The sequence below is a fragment of the Halichoerus grypus genome, chromosome 13 (genome assembly GCF_964656455.1).
Source record: "Halichoerus grypus chromosome 13, mHalGry1.hap1.1, whole genome shotgun sequence".
NCBI classification, from domain to species: Eukaryota; Metazoa; Chordata; class Mammalia; order Carnivora; family Phocidae; genus Halichoerus; species Halichoerus grypus.
This window is the reverse complement of record NC_135724.1, coordinates 17,164,966-17,183,190: the sequence shown is the minus strand read 5'-3', so window position 1 is coordinate 17,183,190 and position 18,225 is coordinate 17,164,966. Positions and strand designations below refer to the sequence as shown.

Below are 18,225 nucleotides of genomic sequence, written 5' to 3'. Positions count from 1 at the left end.
CACTGTTCAATGGTATCTCCATCCACACCAGCCGCATAAGAATTTGAGGTTAATAAACTTGAGAAATTCAGGTTTTTGGTACCTCACGCAAGACCGTGTTTCCAAGTGTGTGACCCTAGGAAGAAGTGACCCTGTCATAATGATGGGTAGGAAGTCAGGCAACCAAGAAATATTTATTGTAAGAGGTTTGGTGGAAAATGCAGACTAGCCTAAAACGTAGACAGTGGCCTTAAGTGTCTTGCGAATAGTTTAAGAGAACTAAGATTTACACACTTGAGAAAGGGCAAATAATACAGAAAGGCCATGTGATTCGGTGGCAAAGGAGTGGTCTGAAAGGTCACAACTGTAGGAGGGTAGAGCATGGGGAAGCTGGTTAGTATAGGGTGCTTTGTTCTGGGAAGAAGAGGGGGGTTGGTGCTGGCTACCTGGATTTCCCTTGGAATGAGGGGAGAAAACCTAGTCACCTATACGCAAGCATGCGCCCAGGGCAAGTGGGCTGAAGACTTGGAAGATAGGGGATTGGCATATTTGGGGAATCAGACAGATGTGGATGTTGGCGACAAGTGGTTTAATTAGATTCTGCACTTACTGCCTAATAGCAATTCTTAAGCATCGGGTACAAGTAAAACAAGGATCCATGTCCTGTTTCAGTGTAATAGAGGTCTGACCACCATAGTTTTTATGGGAAAGGTGCATTTTATTCTGGATAAATTCTCTTAATCTATTCTGTGTGCTCTCACCCCATGATTATCTAACACTTCTTCAGGGTCACAGGGACAAGGAGAAACACATATCTATACCACAGAGTCATCTAGTGGCTAAACCTTCACGCTCAAACACCCTCTACGACGTGAGGGTGATGTGGGTAGGACCAATCCCTATTAGCAATTCTAGAACCCACCCTAGGCTCTCTTTGGGAGTCCTTCAATATCCAGTCTCATCTAGCACAGTAACTTAAGGGAGGATTTTTAAATATCTGAACAAAAGGGGGAAATCTCCCATGTGCATCTAGCTTTGGAGATACGGTAAGGGGCTCGGGTGGTGGTCACACCAGTGAGGAACAAGCAGGTCAACCGAGATATTTCATGCTGATAAAGGCTTTATTATTTCTTCTATAAACTTCCTTTCTTCTTGACAACATACGGGCCAGGAAGTCCACATGTGAGTACGTGCTGTACGTTTATTGCATCACTGGGAGGCGGGGAGGGGAACGTGTGCCTGATGACAGTTCTCTCTCCCTAGAGTTAAGGTCGGGCATTATCATCCTCTGGCCGGCTTTGTATTGATTATACTTGCTTTTCTTCCTATGATGATAGCGTGAAGCATAATTGTTTTGCCTCTCTTTTAATAAAAATTACATTTTAAAAAGCCTTGTGGTGACATGTTCAGAACTCCTTATAATGGAAAGGTCAAGGGCCTCGTGGTTTGTTTGCATGTGTAATAGCCTTGGAGATAAAACTAAAGTAAAAAATTATTTTGCAAATTATTTTTTTAAGAGTTGAGGGCATACTTTTGTTTCCGTGGGGAATTGCAGGGTTCCCAGGCAGCTGTGTTTCTGTGAGCAGTCTGAACAGGATTGGCAGGGTGGCGTTAGGAGTATATGTATTTTAAGGGTTGTTCTGCAACGTGGAACAGGCCCGTAGTCCCTTATCTGTTCCAGATCCTTCCTTTATCAGTTCGAAAATTCAAAAAGCCCTGGAAACTGGGGATGTTTTTGTAGGTTTGTAGGAAACTCATTTGATGGCAAAACCTGACCTGAACAGACTTGAAGAGTCTCATTTCTGGTTTTTGTGTAGAACACTTAAATATAACTATTCATACAGACTGCAGAGATGTAACATTTGATTATGAGTCTTGCCCCAAGCCCCTCCTGGGAACATTAGGCAAGAATTCAGATAGTCAGGGTCCTCCTAAAACAAGAAAAAAGTGAGAGTTCTAGGACACATTTGGGCCCAAGGGTTTCTCAGAAAGACTGGCTTTAACACGGACTCTTGAGTTTCCCGGGTTTGCTGTGATAAAGTACCACAAACTGGGTGGCTTAAAACATAGAGATGTGGGGCAACTGGGTGGCTCAGTCATTAAGTGGCTTCCTTCGGCTCAGGTCATGGTCCCAGGGTCCTTTGATCGAGCCCCACTTCGGGCTCCCTGCTCGGCAGGAAGCCTGCTTCTCCCTCTCCCACTCCCCCTGCTTGTGTTCCCTCTCTTGCTGTGTCTCTCTCTGTCGAATAAATAAATAAAATCTTTAAAAAAATTTTTTTAAATAAAAAATAAAAAACCTTAGAGATGTATCGCCTCACAGTTCTGGGGATTGCAAGTCTGAAATCCAGGTGTTGGCAGGGCAGTGCTCCTCTCGGAGCTCTGAGGGAAAACTTCTCCCTTGCCTCTTCTCCCTTCTGCAGTTTGCTGGCGATCTTTAGCTTCCCTCCGCCTTGTAGATGTGTCCTTCCAGCCACACGGCTATCTTGTCTTCCCATCATCTTTCTGTGTGCATGTCTGTCTCTGCAGATTTCCTTTCTTGTAGGGACAACATCTTGTTGGACTAGGGCCAACCCTAATGACCTCTATAAAGGCCCTTTTTTTTTTTTTTTAAAGATTTTATTTATTTGTCAGAAAGAGAACGCAAGCAGGGGGAGCAGCAGACAGAGGGAGAAGCAGGCTCCTCGCTGAGCAGGGACCCTGATGTGGGGCTCGATCCCAGGACCCTGGGATCATCACCTGAGCTGAAGGCAGCCGCTTAACCAACTGAGCCACCCAGGCGTCCCAAGGCCCTTTTTCTTAATAAGGTCGCATTCTGATGCACTGGGGTTAGGACTTCAACCTATCTGTCTTTCGTTGGGAGGGGGGCACAATTTAGCCCATTACCTAGGGAATGGTTCAAGATGAGCCACTCTGTTCTTTCTGTGTTCAGGTGTGTGCCAAGCTCGAGACCTCTGCCCCGCTTCAGGGCTTCCCTGGTGCCCCCCTCTCCCCACCTCACCAGCTGCTTCACTGATGGGCATCACTCATGGGGCTGCCTATGCAGACTTCAGAAGCTGCCATATCTCACGCTAACTTCCAGGGAGGGAGGAATCCCTTTTCCTCAGAGAATCCTGCCTGTGACAAGAAAGACCGGTTCTTGTAGTCAGAACCGCACTGGTCCTATGGTTATTAGCTCCTGAGAGACCCCTGGCCCCACTGCCTGTCCCACCCCTGAGAAGTCCAGACACTTACTAAGTAGGTGTAAGGAAAGATTATACAGAAAGTGCTTAGGGCAGTGCTCGGCACAGAGTCAGCACTTGGTGGGGGAGAGGTTGATGTTGATGTGCCTAGGATGTGGGGAGCAGAATGCACAGCTGACTTGGGGTCCCTGCCTCTCCCCACGCTCTCCTGCCCGTCCGAGGCGCTCTCTGAGCAGAGCTGTTGTTCACCAGTCGGGGCATCTCCCTCTGCTCGACCTTTGTTCTGAGCACCAGGCACACAGACATCTGGGCTGTGTCCATCTCTGTGCTGGCCGGAGGGGTGCTGAGCACCTCCCTCCCCATGCCCCGTTCAGTCCCGGGGCCCCGGAGCGTGCAGCCCACCGCTACTGTGGGAACCAGCACTCTTAGAGTTCAGTGAAAGTAGCTTTTCTTCTGTTTAGTTAATAGAGGCCGAGCTCCCCAAGTCCTTCTCTACCTTGGCATTGGCCATCCTTTCTAGGTGGGCCCAGCTCAGTGTTGATTCCACTTGGGCATCAAGTTCAAAGTTGCTCTGTTTGACCAGCGCTGTTCCTTTTCGATCATGAAGACACAGGTGGGATTAGCCAAGGAGTTGACTTCTGGGGGGACTGATGGGTGATGACTCTGGAGGTCTGGTCCCACGGTGGCTGATGTCAGTGCCATTCTGCATCTGCGCACCTGTTGCTTGTAGGCTACTGACTTGATAAATTGGGGGTGAAGGGAACTAATTTATAACAAATAAGAATGTATCTTTGAGTTTTTGTTTGATGAAGCTCGAGTTGGATTGACTTTTCTTTCGAGCCACAGAGTAGATGATCGGGTATCAGTGTCCCACCTGACTGTAAGATAGGCCGACTGAAGTATCACATCTCAGATCTTTTCCCCTTATTTCCTTTAGAACTGAATTCCTGACAGGCTCATGTTATTACAGGGTACTTGTAACCGTTCTCTCTGTAGACAAGGGTGTGTTTTTAAATAGACAAGAACTGACTTGCCTCTGCTCTGCTCTCTCTCCTTTCCCCTCCATTGAAATAAACAAAAAGCGGTACTGACTGGTTAATTAAAATTACAGGTAGGCCTTGTAGGTTGCCCTTCCTACAACCCCAGTAAACAAGGGCAGTGTCGAGCGTCAAAGACCTTGGCATCCAGTAGAGATGAGGTTGTACCCTCCTCCCATCCTCTCGGGGGTGATCGGATAGTGGAGGCAGATGTCTGAGTTGAATGAACCCATTGTGCTGGATCCTGGAGAAACAAAGAGGGAAAAGTAGAGTCTCATTGCTCCCCAAAGAGGGGGGGGCGGGCAGACAAGCAAATTGTTAGAAATGCAGACTACTCTGTTCTACCTCAGACCAGAATTGGAAACTCAGGGATTGGGACCCAGCAACCTGTGTTTTTGTCAGCCTTCCAAGTGATTCTGATGCCCACCACAGTTTGAGAACCTCTAGGAATTCCTAATCCCAAGGTCACAGCCATTGTGGTGATGCCATGGGCTAGAGAATGGACCTGTCTGCCTTTGAGCCCCCTCCTTAGTGCTCATACGACAGACAGGGCGTGTGTTCTAGTTTATCTTTACTGTGGGCAAACACCATCAGAGTGTAGGTACTACCGAGTGAGAGCGAGCTCGAAGCCCTCAATGGGTACCTGGAGGAAGGTGAGGAGTAGACTCTGCAGGGGGAGCCGTCTTGTGACAGGATGCCGGCCACAGATGGGAAATACTCGGAAGTTTCCTTGATAAATCTCACCAACTTCCTAATTTTTCACAGGAGCAGTATCCTCTGTGACACAAGATTTCTTACATGACTATTTGCCTGTGCCCCACGTATATTGCCTTCTCTGGCCTGGATAGTTAAATAGATTGAGCAAATTTCTATTTCTGCTACAGTATAAAATATTGCTTACATATTTAATAGAGTTGGACTGTATGGTTTTCAAAAGAACTTCTTTGGGGATGACTTAGCGTTTAGGTCCCACGGTCATTTAGGATCTATAGGACTTGTAAGATTGAAACCTGTGTTCAGCCAGCTCAGGATTCTGTCCAGTGGGGGGCGGGCGGCGGAAGGAAAGTTCTGGAAGGAGGATGTGGCTCTCCTCTCATACGTTAAGTGGGAGAGCTGATCGTATTTGCAGGCTTTCTTGATAGCCTTGTATGCATCTGTTATTAACATGCTTACTCCTCCCAGAGAGTTTCTGCCTGAACTACTTTTTGGAATTCCTGTCTGTTTTACTTCTTTGGAGTTCTGGAAGCTTATAACTCTTTGTGCAAACCAACGTACATAAACATTTAGAGTGGATAACACTTTTGCAGGCAGGAATGAATTCTTCAGAGCAGAATTCTGTGGTCAGTGAATGTACAAGCATGTTAGAGATAAATTGGTCTTTGAAAATGTATGGCTTCTGGGTTATGCTAATTATTCAGTTAAATAGGATAGCTGCTTAAATAAGATCAGTGAAGACTGATGACATGGAATTTAATTGTGGTAAATTTGAAAGTATGCATTTTTATACTGAGGCTATGTTGTCATAGGGATTTACTGCCCATGGACATTGTTCTGGGACCTTTTTTTAATGAATTAAATACATAATTTATTGACAAAGACCACATGCTCTCTTAACAGTAGTAAGGCTTTGTGTGTGCGTGTGTGCGCGTGCGTGTGTGTGCGCATGCGCATGTTTGGGCATGTGCATTTTTTTTTTCAAATGTGTGCACATTAAAAAAATGTGTTTTCCAGGTAGAATTTTTGTTCATGGAACCATGTCTGGGATTGTGGTGGGAGGTAATGGGGAGATGATTCATTTCATAGATTTATGTTCAGCCAGATCATCTAAGGAGTATTTTGATGAAGCGAACCTGAGTTACATGTTTTTGGCATGAGTATATGCCATACTCCTATGCTTATAGTTAGGTAGGATCCTTAAGATTAGGGCCTTACGGATTTGGGTTATTGTCTACTGCTTTACGTGGAGCTGGTCCTGGGGAGGTAACAAATGTGACTTGTCAATAAAGGTTGAAGAAAAGGATTAAAAGTACCTCTGAACCTTTATGACAGTTTGAAATTAGTGATATATGCAGTTGTGTTTGATGTAATAATCTTGTTTGGCTGAAGATTTCCATAATGTTACTGCATATTGAGAGAGAATACCACCATACAATCAAAGTCATTTTAACTTTGTTGTTCCATATCTAATCTGAGAAGTGTACGTCTTTTGATCGATGGATTATTTTGGGGTATTCACTTATATTAAGGCAGTAAACCCCCTAAACCTCCCAAACACTGTGAGCGTGTGGCATCCTTCCTGTATGTGTGTATGTGGTTTGTGAGTGTGTGCTGGTGACCCCCACGTTCCTGAATGGCCTTTTCAGAAGAGAGACTCTTGTGCAGTCTTTGCCTCAGCAGCTTGGAACACGGGTACTTCTCTCACAAGCACGCAGATTTGAACTGCTCCCTCCCTCGAATGTGCGTGGGGGACAGCACTTGAGGCCTTTGGCAGAATGGATTCTTAGAACCTCCTAAAGGGATGAGAAAGGAGGTGCTGTGGCCTGGTAATTAAACATTACCTCATTGCCATGGCCCCGCAGGGAGATGCTGTTAGAATGGTGTTAATGAAGCCTGTCTCACCAACAGGACATTGAACGTAGATACTATGGAAATTAAGATACTCCCTTCCACTCCACTTACTGTGTTGTGTACCTTTCTTTCAAGGCTCTTTGAGACCTCTTTACCTTCTTACTTACCCTCTGGCTGTTAAATCAGAGATTCGTGTTCAAGTTATAAATGCCTTTTTCCCACCTACTTAATAGGCACACATACGATATTTTTAACTTGGATTTTCTAGTTGCTGCCATTTGGGACCATTTCCAGAGCGGGAGGCGGGGGCAGGGGGAGCCCACTAGCTCTGTCACCCTCCAGTCTCAGCATCCCAGCTAAACAGTAACACATCTCTCTTACTTGGAATATATGGAGAAATGAGAGGAAGAAAAAAATTACTCATGGTCTCATTAATGCAGTAATAAACACTGTTTTATAGTTTGGTATATTTATAATGCAGTAGTTTTTTTTAATTTGTTTTTATAGTTGTAATATGTGATTTTTTTAAAAAACTTTCTCTCTTTAAAGGCAACTAAATCAAGTTCATTAATACCATTTTAATGGCTACGTAGCATTTCATGTGTACACATATATTAGGACATCTTTCCCTTATTCATGAAATGGGGATACTAACATCCTCCTTGCCAGAACTGTTTGAGGGGTTAGAGATGATGTATACATAAGGCCCCAAGTACAGTGCTGTTCACCCAGGTAGTGCTTGATCAGTGTTACTGGAAGTTACTACTTCTGTTCATATGAGGTATTCCCTGCACTTCAGATCGTCTTAGAATAATCATAAAAATTGACGAGCTTCTTTGAGTTCTTAGTATACACAGCCAGCTCCATAAAGGCAGCGCACCTGCATTGCGTACATTTGTCTGACTCTGGTTTCTCTGGAGGGGAGGGGTAGACAGCCTCTTTGAGGGCCCCTGCTCATCTGTCCCCTGCCACCCACTTCTTTGACCTCCCCCATGGGTGTCCGCCACAGTCCTTTGCATCGGGTGGATACTCGGTGACTATTTGAGGAATTAAATCAATTATTAGTCTCTGAAAAGGGAGCTGTTTTTGTTTTCCCCTTCTCCTGTGGCTTTGTGAGCTGCTCTCTGCTCTGTTAAAGCATTACTAGAAAGAAGTGTTTTCTTAACCTTTGGTAGTTTTAACCGTTGGTAGTATGGGGAAAAGACCTAGAGAATATGCTGGAGAGGGGCGCCTGGGTGGCTCATTTGGTGAAGCGTCTGCCTTTGGCTCAGGTCATGATCCCAGGGTCCTGGGATGGAGCCCCACATCCGGCTCCCTGATCAGCGGGAAGCCTGCTTCTCCCCCTCCCACTCCCCCTGCTTGTGTTCCCTCTCTCGCTGTGTGTGTGTCTCTCTCTGTCAAATAAATAAATAAAATCTTAAAAAAAAAAAAAAAAGAATATGCTGGAGATAAGGGCAAGTTTTAACTATCGCTTCCTTTGACAACTGTCTGAACATTTGAGTTATTTATAGGTGAAACAGTTTTCTATAGACAATATGAAATGAACGATAGTTATACTATTACAACAAAAGAAAACATTGGTTTTAAACAAAGTTTTTTTTTTTTGAGCTCTAGCTTAAATATTTTCAGGGGCTGTTGCATGTCTACCTAGATAGAAAGAAAACTATGTATATGTGTGTTAGAGACAGACAGATGGGCATGCAGGTACTCCCCCCTCCCCTGCCAGGCTCCCAGGGTTCTCCATGACCCAAGTTTGGGACCTCCCCAGGGGACTGGTTGTAGATGGCAGGGGACCAGGAGAGAGTCAGTCTTGGTGACAAGACTCTCAAGGCTGAGGTGACAAGGAAGGTTTTAGGATAGGGGTAAGCCACTAGTTGCTCCCAACAACAAAATCCTAACTGAAGTATCGAAAAGTAGATTTTTTTTTTTTTTTAGCAGTTTCACGGAATACGCCTAAGTTGTAAAATTTTAATGCCTCACTTAACCTACCTGGAACCAACATAAGAATTCATTAGTCTGTAAACTGACCCAGGGCTGTCTTGTATTTGTTGAAAGATTGTATCGAGTAACTCATTGTCACTATTGGAGGCGAGTGATGTATTTCAAAGCATATTTCATGCCTTGCGTTAAGTCTCAAGGGCTGGAATGTATATGCATATTCTTTCAAAAATCTTCTGTACTCATCCATTTAAGGCAGTTTTCTGGGTAAGAAAAAAATTTTGAAGCCCTTTTGGGTTTGTTACCGTAATGTAAATTAGCCATGAAATTACAGGTTTCAGTGCCTTGTTGAAGAGTTTATTATGGTTGAAACATATGTGTAACTATTATTGGTTTTTTCATGACTTTTTTGCAGTTATAAAAATAGTACTTACCGGGTGGCTCAGTCAGTTAAGCAGCTGACTTTCAGTTCAGGGTCCTGGGATGGAGCCCCAAGTTGGGCTCCCCACTCAGCCAGGAATCTGCTTCTCCCTCTCCCTCTGACCCTCCCCCTGCCCATGCACACGTGCTCGCTCGCTCTTTTTCTCTCAAATAAATGAAATCTTTTTTTAAAAAAAAATAGTACTTGCTCAGGTAGAAAATTTAGAAAAAAAATTCAGGGAAGAAAATAAACATAATTCATAAACTTATCTAGAGAGAACAACTATTAACTTTAGCTCTGTTTTTCTCAATTACTTCCATATGTACGTAGAATTTTTAGATCCTGCTTATTCCTTAATGTTATACCATGATTATTTTCTCCCATTTACAAATATTATTTGAAAACATGATTTTCATGGTTTTAATATTCTAGCACGTGATGATACCATAATTTATTCAATCAGTTCTCTGTTGGACTAAAAAGTTGCTTCTAATTTCTTTTTATATACAGTGCTGTAATGAGTATCTTTTGTAGGTAAATATTTGCTTGCATGTCTGATTATTTCTTTGGGATTAATCCTTAGAAATAGATTTGCTTAATTAAAGGCATCAACTCTATACTGGATACGTGCTGCCATGTTGCTTTCCAGAAAACTTGGAGTAATTTCTTTCCAGTAGTATTCAGACGTCTGCCTCTTCAGAAAGTGTTACCTCTTTTGCATCTTTGACAATTTGTTAGACTAAAAACTTCAGTTTCAACAATATTGCTAAATTCATGTGTTTTAGTCTCTCATGCTTTCTAGGTAATATTTTTCCTTATTTTGTGCTATTTGTTACAGATGTCAGTAATTCATGCAACACTGGCTATAATAGCCATAGAAAAGAAAGAGGAAAACCTTGAACAAATAGGTTTTCCAATGAGACTTTTTCTGGGTCGGCTAAGTCTCTGTGCATCAGATACCTCAGGGAGTCAAAACAAATTTGATCTACAGCATGAAGTAATAATATACCACACTAGCCCACTGTTCTTGGCTAATAAGGAAAAAAGACACAGCCCTTTTACAGCCTGTCCCAGTGGCATATTGAGCAACTTCGTGTTAAGGAAAGAATTACTGCTTCTTTCAGGTTATGGTTGTGGTGTTTCCCTTAGGAGGAAAAAATGGTTGAAAAATGAAGACCTTTCTCATTGTTCCTCTGATCTCCAAATATCTTGGAAGGACACTTTTATAGCTGGGGGACAAGGCAGTGTCATTGCAGCCTGGCCGCAGCCTGATCGTAACCCATCTTGAATGCTCTGCCCAGTGGAGTCAACTCTCTGTCCTCTGGCCTCCTCTAAAATATAGGGATCTCAGCAAAGACTGTTTAGTCTGACCAAAGTAAGTAAATAATCTGTGCAAAAGGATTCGCCTTTACACATTCTTGTTGGTCATAGACCATTTGAGCCAGTCAGATGGAGAGGGTCAAGCATCACTCTGTTAATGTTGCCTCAGACTGACAGTCCTGGAGGTTGAGCAGTGGGCAAGCTCAGAAGGTCTTATGTCCATCTCTCCCTGAGAAATGGCCGTTGTCTGCCCTGTTTCTGTTCACTGGTGATGAAGGTGGAACGAGACCCATCTCTGAATTCTTGTCTCTTCGAGAAAACTGGAACAGAGGCCCAGAGAGAGGGGAAACGGAATTTTTCAGCAATGGGCTCCATGCTGAGAAGGAACAGGACAACAATTTCAGTGCTCTTTGCTCAGCAGTTTTGCAAGATCAGGGTGGGCTTGTGACTAAGGTTTCTTGGTGACTTCTCATGACAGAGCAGCTTCCAGTTAATGGGATCTGTCTTCTAGCCATTGATCTCCTGCAGTTTCTGGGGCTTCCTTTGTGCAAGATACAGTGATGACACCTGTCTATTTCTTCCCTCAAAAGTCATCATCTGTGCACAGATGAAGGGTCTTGTTTGTGAGTGAACAGCCCGAGTCTCCCAGGTCGTTTTCTCTTCTGAACTGTACATACTCCGTGAAAAGTGCAGAGGAACCCCAGAGCCTTCAGGATGCATTTTGTGGTTTGCCCGATTGAGACCTATAGTTTTGGAGGCCAATTGTAACTTTCAGACTTCTAATGTAAATAACAGTCATTAGGATTCTCTGAGGACAGACCATAGCCTTTTATATTGCCCTTGCAGACTTAGATACATTCCTGGGCAGGACGCAGAAGATTCCACAGCCTCTCATGTGATGGCCTAAAACTTCGAGAGCTGTGTGAAAGGACTTTGGTTATAAAGGCAAGGCCGTAGCTGGTGGCTTGGAATTCACTGGCTTCTGCCCAGATGGTAGAGCTGCCCTTGTCAGTGGGTGCATCCCACTCCTCCATGGGTGATGTTGCTGGCCCAGTAAGGGCTCAGAGCCCCAGTCCGGTTCTGTAGCGTGAGCCTGCACACGGTCATCCAGGCCAGAAGGTTGGAAGTTGGCGCACACTCCTCTCCTGACCTCACCACCTTCAGTTAGATACCAGATGTTTGCCATACACCTTCGGGCTGCTCCAGTCCTTTGTTTTTGGTCCTTACTGCCTCTGTGTTTAGACCCTCAGTCCTCGGTGCAGAAACCTTCCAGCTGGTCCCTCCACCTGCTGTTTCATCTCCTTGTATTGAGTCTGGTCAAAGACTCTTCCCTTTCAAGAACCCCATGATCATAGTGATGTCACGGCGGAGGCCGCTAACATTTATTGAGTGCTTCCTGTATACCAGGCACTATTGTTATCTCTGTCCTCCTAACAGCCTCCTTACAACAGGAAGTACTGCTAGTCTCCCCATGAACATGAATGGTAAAACTGAGGCACAAGGAGGCCTATAGGAGTTTTCCACAGTCATACGGCTACAAATGAGGGGAGCCAGGATTGACGCCCCAGTGGCGATGGCCGGCTCTTCAGTTGCATACAAGGCTCCCTGTGGTTTGAGCCAGGGCTCTGTCTTCTGCCCAAGCCCTCCAGACTGCAGCTGTGCCAAACACCCTGGCTCCAGCCTGCCACAGGACCTTTGCTTATGTTCTCCCCTTTGGAGAAATCTCACATTGCTCTTGGTCCTCCCTTCTTGGCCTCACAGATTCCTCTCTGGGAGGGGTGCCAAGGTTGACCAGTGCATGGAAATCAGGTGGGACATTTGACAAATGCCGAATCCCAGGTCCCAGCCCTGGAGATTCTGATCTGGCAGGCCTGGGGTGGGGACAGGCACCCGATTACAGGTAACCCTGGTTGAGCATGAGGTCAGGAACCACCGCTGTGGAGTGCTATATTCCTGGGTACTCGGCACACCCTGTCTGAATTATCACTTTGCTTCTCTGTGCCCCATTCAGATGGGGTAGGGACAGTGTCTTATTGCCTCCTTGCCTGGAATAGAGTAGGCAACAGTGAATAGGATGCTTAAATCCTACTAACAATTTATTGTCTCCTTCTAAGGCTGAAAAGTGGTGCCTAAAGCGCTTTACTGTGCAGAGAAGGCAGAAGGTTGGGCTGTGAAATAGAATTTCTCTTCTAATCCACAAAGAATTGAGCTGCTTAGAGAGTAATGTTCATGCTGACCCTGAGTCCTACACACCAGCCATTAGGACCGGAACTAATTGCCAGGAGTGAATTCTGAGCTCTGCTGTAAATACGATGAGCAGTTTGCTGCCACCCAGATCCCCAGGGGGCTGCCACGAGGTGCGAATAAGGAGGAAGCATGGGTTCGGTGTGCTGTGGTGGGCCGGTCCCCAGTTTCACTAGGAGGTAATCGGGCACATCACATCAGCAATCACAGCAGAAGTGGGGGGCAGAAGGAGCAACAGAGAACCTCAAAAGTCTTACAAGAGGGAAGAACAGAATCACGATTATAGTGGCTGTCATTTGTAAGGCACTTGTACTGTGTGTCTGGTGCTGAGTGGGTACTGATGTTAATACACAATTTTACTTTTACTTTTTTAAAGATTTTATTTATTTGACAGCACAAGTAGGCAGAGTGGCAGGCAGAGGGAGAGGGAGAAGCAGGCTCCCCACCGAGCAGAGAGTCCAACGCAGGGCTCGATCCCAGGACCCTGGGATCATGACCTGAGCCGAGGGCAGACCCTTAACCGACTGAGCCACCCAGGTGCCCTTAACACACAATTTTATCTGATCCTCACAGTAACCCTCTGCGTTAAAAACTGTTCCCATTTCGTTCATGAACAATCTGAAGGTAAGAGCGGTTAAATGACTGTCTGAAGGTCAGAGAGTTGGTGAAATGGAGATTAGAGACCCTAATGGAAATGGTCAATGGCATCAGATGGAGAAGCACCATGAGAGGAGGGGGAGGGATGGTCGTCTGGCCTATTTCCCTCCGTGCCCCACCTATTCTGTTTTGTTATTTATAAAAGTATTATGTATTCATGGTTACCAACAACAACCAAATTTTCCAAACACATATAAGGAGTAACATGAAAACCAGAACTCTCTACACCTGTTCCCACACCCTGTATTTACTCCCCATACTGGAACCTTCTGAGGAGCTGCTTCTGTGTCTTTCCTAAGCTTCCTAGTGGCCTAGGAGTGGGGAGGTATGTCTTAACTAAGCATTAACCTCAGGACTGAGTACGGGAAAGGTACGGGATGTGTTGAAGATCTGAGAGGTAGAACTTCAGAGGGCAGAAGGTTTTCTTTACTGGAATCAGGGGTGAAAAAGACTCTGGAAACTGAATTCTTTCTTCCTTTCTCCACTGCTGCAGAACATCGTATTCAGAAATGAAGGCCATTCCGGGACAGGAAACCTCACCACCAGCTTCTAAATGCTTGGGTGGTGGTGTAACCCTGGAGAGCCTTGGTTTCCTTGCCCTAGACTCACATGCACAAGTATACGTGTACACATGCCTCTTTTGTTGGGCTTGTTGTTTAGGTCGTATGTTTTTCCCAGCAGGTGGGTTGGTTAGAAGCTGGTAACATGTACAGGAAAATTTCAGCCCAGTGGTGATCAAGAGTGATTTCACATACCCAAAACTGTGGGCTTTTTACCCTTTATCCTCTGACAGAGAAAACCTGTTAATAGAGATTAGGGCTTTATTCGCTCTTCCTCCTGTATCTTTAGGTAGTCAAGCTGTGTTTACTTAGGATGGACTAGGCTGTAGTTAAAATGAGTGATGAGAAGTGAGTTTGAATTGTTCTGAGATTCAGAATATGCTAACTAAAAGGGATCATGTAGTTCAATAGCTTTAAAACTTGTATTTATTTTTAAGGACTTTTACATTTATTTTAGACAGCATGCGAACTGGTAGGGGGGTAAGGGGCAGGAGGAGAGAAAATCTCAAGCAGACTCGCTACTGAGTGCAGAGCCCGACTCGGGGCTCAATCCCACAACCCTGAGATCATGACCTGAGCAGAAAACCAAGAGTCAGACGCTTAACCAGCTGAGCCATCCAGGTGCCCCTTAAACTTTTTTTTTTATATTACAGAACCCTGCCCCCTCCCCCCAAATTCTAACATGGAAGCTCAATATATAAAACAGCCGAAGGGGTAAATGGTAGCCTGCAGTTTCCCCAAGATAGTTAATGCAGAAGTAACACTCTGTAGAGTGTGCAATTTGAAAACCACTGATGGAGTCTAATCCCTTTATTTTGGAGATATAACACAAATTGAGATTCAGTGTGTTAAAGTGACTTGTCCGAGGTATACAGCTAGTTATTTGGGGTGTTGAGAAGATCTCGAAGTGTGGCCTTCCCCAAAGGTGGACACTCAGCCCAGGCGTCTGGATCGTCCTCCAGACACTGCAGCAGCACAGATAGAAATTAGGTCGTAACCGCAGTCTCGGTACAAAATGTTTTCCCGCTTGGCAGAGTGTTAGGCACTCCTGCCCCTGGACGTTCCTTCCCGCCAGCTCTGTTGGTGGCCAGCTGGTAGCATGCGGCGGCAAGACTAGCGCGCTCTCGGAGAGCCGGATTCTGGAGCAAGCGGCCTGCATCCCCTCCCAGCCCCCTGCTCACTGTGGCACCTTGGGCAGGCGGCTTGAGTTCTCTCTCTCTCTCATCAGCGGCTTGAGTTCTCTCACTTTCTCATCTGAAAAAGACGTCCCGACTTCATAAGCCTGCACTGGGGATCCAGTGAGAAACTGCGTGTATCTCCCCCGGGTGCTTAATGGTTGGGTGCTGGGCTTGTGGTGCTTGGTGGTGCTGGTGCCAGTGGTGCCCACAGGTGGGGTAGTATTGGTTATTAGTACCGATTATTGTTCCGGCTGCTCTGGCATCTTCCTGCTCACTTTCTGATGCTCAGCGCCCTGTCCCGTTTCTCCGCGTCACGCTCTAGCATTCACCTTGCCGAAATGGGAAAGTGCCATCCTCCTCACTCCGCTGAGCCAAGTGGGGGCGATTCATAAATGCCCATTAATGGCCTTTGTTGTTTTAATCATTTTTTGTTGTTGCTCACTCCTTTCCCCAGCTCACTGGCTCTTGTATTTGCTCCTAGCAGAGTCCTTGGAATGTAGTTGGTGCTCAGTAAATACTCGTTGATGTGAATGGTACTGCTGTTCCATCAGAAAGGGAGGAAGAACCTGGAACCAGTCGGGGTGACTGTCCTGCCCCTCCCTCCCCACCGCCCACCACCCTTGAACTTACTGTCTTGTCACCAGCCAGCTCGTCCTGTGTCCTACACTCCCTCCCCTCGTACTGACATCTTCCCCATCCTTTTATCAGTTCGCACACTTTTGGATCTCTCTCCATGCTGCGCTCTCTTCCAGGGAGTTTCCTGGTTGATCTTTCATGCGGACACCCTAGTACCTACCTCGACCTGGATGAGCACTCATGACGTGCTCAGACATGCCTTCCTGTCACAGCCGGGAGACCTTGTCCCACTCGGAGACCCCACTCTCAGTTCCCAGCTGCATGTGTCACTTACTGTGAACTATTCAGGGGATTCAAAGCGAAGCAAATAAACAGTTAGTAGAAGGATGTGTGTATTCTATTAAAGCAAACACTTTAGTCTTTATTGCAGTTATGTAATAGGCAGTAGCCATGATAGCCGAGGGCCATGTAAACAAGAGATGGCAGAGTTTATGGTGTTCTCTAGAATACAAGATTGTGTGTGTGTGTGTGCGCGCGCGCGTGCATGCGCACGCACATCTCTGTGGCATGCTCAGAGCCTGTTTTTGAGATAACAGAGATATCAGACCTTGAGCTTTTTTTAAGCAATAGCTTGGTGGCTGGAAATAGAAAATTAGTTTCTATAGCTAAAAAAAATACTCTTTTCAAATACTACCTGGAACAGTGGTTCTGAGTGTGTGGTCCCTGGATCAAGAGCATCAGCATCACCAGGACTTTATTAGAAATACAAATTCTAGGGTCCCACCCCAGATTTACTGGATCTTTGGGGGGGTCCTTTGGGTTTGGGGTCCAACAATCTGTGTTTCAACTACCCCCTTCCCCGAGTAGTTCTGATACGCTAAAGTCTGAGAGCTTCTAACCTTAGAAATTGACTTCTGATTCATCACCCAGACCATGGTTCTAATTAGGAAGGTGTTCTTGGGGGTCTTTAAGCCTAGATTAGGTTCTAGCTCTTGATTCATCTTTATTATGGGTCTGAGAGTGTCCAGATAAGGAGAAGTAGGTACATTGGGTTTGATGTTCTTTAATCAAATAATATCGATAGTTTATGGATAAGAGGCAAAGAATTGACTACCTTCTTTAAACCAGAATGTTAAAAATATTTACTGATAATAGAATATAACCAATTCTGTTGCTGGTTTTTCTTTTCTTTCTTTTCTTTCTTTTTTTTTTTTTTTTGAAGATGTGTTGTAGCTTCCATTAAGATGCATTTTATGGGTAATAAATACTATATATACAATATTTTTCACTGACTTTTAATTTCTGTTTTGGATATTGAGTCCTGTTACTACCAGACTTTTGTCACACCTTTCTCCAAAGGATTCATGGCATATTTATTAAGGTATTAAATAAAAATCAATCTAAAGCATTTTACAGTGCTCTTTGTAATCTTTGGAAATACCCTAAAGTTGCAGAATAAGGGTTAATAAGTCATGGCATAGCCACTAAAGGATAATTTTCAAATTGGATAGAAATAAATCATCAGTTATAGGTAATTAGATGAGTGAAAATTTGGAAGTTGAATACATGAGAGCCCTGTCTATGATTTTCAGGATTTCCAGTGTGAAACAGAAGAACCTGGATTTTAAACCCTTGAAGAGTGATAGTTTGACTAGACTTGAGGTATCCCAGGCTTAGTAAGACTAGAATGTGTGAGTTGACTTAATTAGATTAGTAGAAAGTCTGCAGTGAGTAGTCCTTTTAATATATTTCTTGCTAAAAGTGTTCAGTTAATCTAGCCTTTACTGAAATCTGTAACATTGTGCAAATCTCTCTTGATTTCCTGCACTTTAGTTCTTTGGGTTTTGATTTTTTGTTTTAATCTGTAAAGTGATAAGTGTTGGTTTAGATGAACAATGCCTGTTTTACCTTCATTAAAGGAACAATCATTTTTACCTATATAGTGGAAATCAGAATATAAATAAGATGCAAACTAAATTTTTTGGCTAGATTTTGCTAGTCTGATAAAAATTTTGTATGCCTAATCTTTTCAGAATCTGTGTTTAGGAAGAAATATGGCAGATTAGTTCTTTTGAATTAGTTATCTTTAAAGTTTTAGTGTAGGGGCACCTGGGTAGCTCAGTTGAGTGTCCGACTCTTGGTTTCGGCTCAGGTCATGAACTCAGGTTATGAGAAAGCCCCCTGTTGGGCTCTGTGCTGGGCATGGAACCTGCTTGAGATTCTCTCTCTCTCCCTCTCCCTCTGCCCCTCCCCACTAAAAAATAAAATAAAGTTAGTGTATGTTTCATGATATTTTTGCTTTTATTTTTTTTAGAGATTTATTAGTATGGGTGAGCAGGGGGAGGGGCAGAGGGAGAGGGAGACAAGCGGACTCCCCACCTAGAAGGGAGCCTGATGGAGCTTGGTCCCAAGACCCCAAAATCATGACCTCAGCCAAAATGAAGAGTTGGATGCTCAACTGACTGAGCCACCCAGGTCCCCCCCCCCCAAAAAAAAGATTTATTTGAGAGAGATTTTTGCTTTTAAGTAAGTATCATTGACTCTGGTTGATGGAAACTTTTCTTGTAT

General features: G+C 44.6%; 1 protein-coding gene across 5 annotated transcripts in view; it reads left to right on the top strand.

Annotated features, from left to right (window-relative positions):
* The window catches only part of NEDD4L (NEDD4 like E3 ubiquitin protein ligase), a 332,582-nt gene that overhangs the window by 167,226 nt on the left and 147,131 nt on the right, over nucleotides 1–18,225 (top strand). The window lies entirely within an intron of this gene.